This window comes from Adiantum capillus-veneris, chromosome 20, assembly GCF_014529385.1.
Source record: "Adiantum capillus-veneris isolate H3 chromosome 20, ASM1452938v2, whole genome shotgun sequence".
NCBI classification, from domain to species: domain Eukaryota; kingdom Viridiplantae; phylum Streptophyta; class Polypodiopsida; order Polypodiales; family Pteridaceae; genus Adiantum; species Adiantum capillus-veneris.
The window spans coordinates 122,217,727-122,221,671 of record NC_140950.1 but is presented as its reverse complement, the minus strand read 5'-3'; the positions used below and the strand labels follow the sequence as shown (position 1 = coordinate 122,221,671).

The 3,945-nt window shown below is 48.8% G+C and overlaps 1 pseudogene; it reads right to left on the bottom strand.

Annotated features, from left to right (window-relative positions):
* Positions 1-295: 295 nt before the first annotated feature.
* Positions 296-1,170, bottom strand: LOC147433190 (uncharacterized; annotated as a pseudogene).
* Between the last annotated feature and the right edge of the window lie 2,775 nt (positions 1,171-3,945).

Genomic DNA, 3,945 nt, shown 5'->3' with positions numbered 1-3,945 from the left:
GCCTCCCATAGCATGGTTCTTCAATAACCTGTATCCATACGCATGCTTGATACCCAAAATGAGCGTAAACACCCACATTTGAAGCAATTGCATCACCTGCAATCATTTATCCCTTTGCTAGAGGGCTCTCCATAACAAAACCCTCATGCATAAAGCTTTGCGAATGGTGGAGAGCTTCGTAGAAATCTACCTGCAATAGCACCTTCATCAAGAGCGTAGCACATACCTTCAACACCTTGTTTTTTGCCCCTACTCGCTCTTTAGCAACAAGAGCATGGGCTACTACCCCTTCGACCTATACTTCACGCGAGAGCGAGCTAGATTGCTCGACCATCAACTCTTGACCATCAGCCTTAGCTACCTGGTCTTCAAACACCTGATCGATCACCACATCATTGGACAAGAAAAGACAAAATTGATCCCTCACTTCATCACCTTCAAGGTTGACAATACCCTCCTCTTTGCATGTGATCCCACTCTCACAAGCTGCACATATACATGTCTCCACAACGTCAATTGCCGGAGCTGTCTCTCTATGCCTACACACCAACTCTGGAACCCTATAGTGCATCTCGACATGCTGGTCAAGGCAAGGTTTCCCCACCCCTTGCATAGATAAAGCATCTTGGCATACCTCTACTTCACCTTCACTCGAACTTGATGTAGATAATATATCGCTTTCGTCCGCATGGTCTTCAATGTCTTGCACTTTTGCATGGTAGGCGACGTCAAGCATGGCTTTCCAATCTTCTTCATAAGCCGAAAATCCTCCACAGAACTGGAGCTTGAATCACTCCAAGTATCTTCGTCATCACATTCATATCCGCTACTAGTGAAGCCTGTTAAAGCTTCATCATAGGAGACTTCTTTATCAAGAATTGACTTCGTGCATACCTCTTGGTCGAATCTTCCATCCGATTGAGTCTTCGATACTTCTGTCTTGAAATCTCGGACAAAACAAGCTCGAACCCTCGACCATGATTGCCTATTGGAAACCTCCAAATTGTTGAGCCAGTCCTTGGCTTTGCCCTGCATCACCTATGACAAACCTCTAAGCTTAGCTTCGTTGGTCAACATCTGTAGTGACATCATGTACAACTCTAGATCGCATATCCAATCTTCAGCATCTTTCTCGCTAGTGAAAACTGGCGGACCGCAATGTTCAATCATGTTCAAGGTGTAGGACTTCACCGAGGAGCAATCAGTAGCTCCTCCATGGGGGCGCCATTGATGGAAAGGGGGAAGGGGGAACACACCCAGCACACTCCATGCTTGCCTCTCTATAGCCCAGGATAAATTCCACACCCCTAACCACATAGAATCACACACACGTGCACACTTTCTGCCAACCTCCAATGCACCGGCTCGCCTTCAAGCACCACTAGCTACACGCAATCACTTATTGACATCCCACCATCGCACCCCTTACCACACAGAATCACACACGCGCGCACACTTTCTCCCAACCTCCAATGCACTGGATCGCCTTCAAGCACCACCAGCTACACGCAATCACTTATCGACAGGCCACCATCGCACACTGTAAACACACTCACACCGGGAGGCTACACGTGCCTCGACCACCTCCAAAATCCACCCACACAATATCCCTCCCTCTTTCTCTCTCTCTCTCTCTCTGCACACTCACAGCCTATCTAGAGCCACAACTACCATGGATGCTACACACAAGACAAGACGAACAGACGAGAAGATTGGTAGAAAATCCAACACAAAAAATAACCCAACCAGACCATAAATCCGCTTATGCATAGCAAAAAAAGAACTCGGGTACAATGATGGCTAATGTCAACTACGTGCTTTGAGGAAATCCTTGGCCGCCACTTCTATGGCAACGCCACCTTCCTTTGCAATCGGCTGGCTGGCCCTTTACACGCTTAGCATCCTTCTTCTCTTCCTTCGACCAGCCTCCTCATGGTGCTTTATGCCCCTGCTTTGGCGCTCCTCTGTTCGCCAAGGCCCGTCCCTGGGCTACCCAATCCCGTTGTCCTTCTCATGCTGCCTCCTTATCACCTTGACCTGCCTGGCTTGCCATGCAACTGTAGAGCTCCGACACCTCCTTCTCAGCCAGCTCTTCTACTCACGCCGTGTAGCTCTTTCCTCCCCTTGGTGCCCTCCTCTTCATTTGCAGTTCGGGCTCCCTTCTCCTATCTCTTGCCTAGCCTTGCCGACCCCAACAGCACCTATCACACTCTCCTCATGCTCTCGGCCTTGGCTGTACTAATAACCTGCGGCCCTTCAATTCTCGGCAGCACCTTCACCCTCCTTTAATGGCGCTCTTCTCAGCCCTCAAAGGCCCTGGCTCCTTGGCTCTATGCAGTGGGTCCTGCCCCCTGCATCAACTCTCATCTTCCCTTTATGCTACCGCATCTGCAGTGCCGCCCTCCTCCTCTGTTATTCAATACCCTGCGGGTCCGAGCCCCCCAACTGACAGCCTCTCTCTCGCTCCTGACACAGCTTCCTTGCACGGTGCAAAGGCCTCCTCCTCTTCTCAATTCCTCTTCTTGCCTTCACTTGGCAGCCACCTGAAGTGCTATCTGGCCCATCACAAAGCCATGGTGGCACCCTTCCTTATATCATGCAGCCCTCTGCCATGCTCTGTAGCTGCTCTAGAGCTCTCAGCTCTCGGCCTTCAACACCTGTCCACCTTGGTGCATTGCCCTCCACATTCTGTAGGACCTTAGTTGCCCTCTCTCAGGCTCGTCCCTTACAGCCCTTGGCTCTTGTTACCATATACATGTGGTAGTGATGTGTGTGAACACACTAGGACCGCCGGGGCATTTTTTCCCTCTTTAGAAAGTTTTTCCCCCCGAGCATTGTATATACGCCCATCACTCTAGGGCTATCTATCTTTCCATTGCACACTAAGTTATACACTCTCTATTGTGTGCCTTGAGCTTCCTTCGTCTTCTCCAAGCTGTGTGCGTTTCTCTGCAACCCTAATTCCAACAATTGGTATCAGAGCAGTTCACGTCCTCCCGGGCTTAGTCGCCAGCTGCTCCAGCACACGCCCTCTCACTTTCTCCGGATTCAGTGAGTTTTGGCAAGCGTTCGTACGTCTGCTTAGATTTTTGATTCGGACTCATTTCGGGCTCCGTTTCCACTACAGGCAGTGCTGCACAGGCTATTTCGTCATTTTGTGCAGAGTTTCTATCGGTGCCGTTTTCTGCATAACAGGTGCCTTATAGTCTTCTACGGTTTGTGCTATATAGCACGTGTTATTCTCACTCCATTTCTCCTATTTTCGGGCAGTTTTCACATCAGGTGCAGTATTTACCATGGCTGACAACAACAACACAGATGTGTTCAAGATGTTTGCTGTTGAGGACAGGTTGGATGGGAACAACTACCCTATGTGGGCTTATATGATGCAACATGTTCTTGTGTCAAAGGGCATCCGGAACATTATGCAGAGCATTGATGTACGTCCTGGTTCTGAGGATGTAGGCGATGTTGAGGATGTTGCAGGTCTTGCTGCAAGGATTGCTGCTGTTAGAGTTGTTTTGCCTACGGTTGAACAAGCTCGTTGGGATGTAAAGGATGCGCAGGCTCATGCATTGATTGCGTTGTCTGTGAAGCACACCATTGTTCCTCACATCCGTTCAGCAAAATTTGCAAAACAGGCTTGGGATATTTTGGCTGGTCTTTATGCAAGTCGCAATGAGGCTAAAATTGCTTTGCTGCGTAAAGAGCTGGAGTCGAAGATTATGCATGAGGAAGATGATATGGACACTTTCCTTGCTAGTGTCAAGGATATCAATGAGCAACTCATTTTTGCAGGTGAAGTCATTTCAGCCAATTCCCTAGTGCAGACTGTTCTTGATGCCTTACCAGATTCTTACCAGACTTTTGCTAGTACTTGGAGACTTATGACCCAAGGAAATCCTGAAGTTGTCAAGTTTGATGCATTATGCACATTGTTGTTGC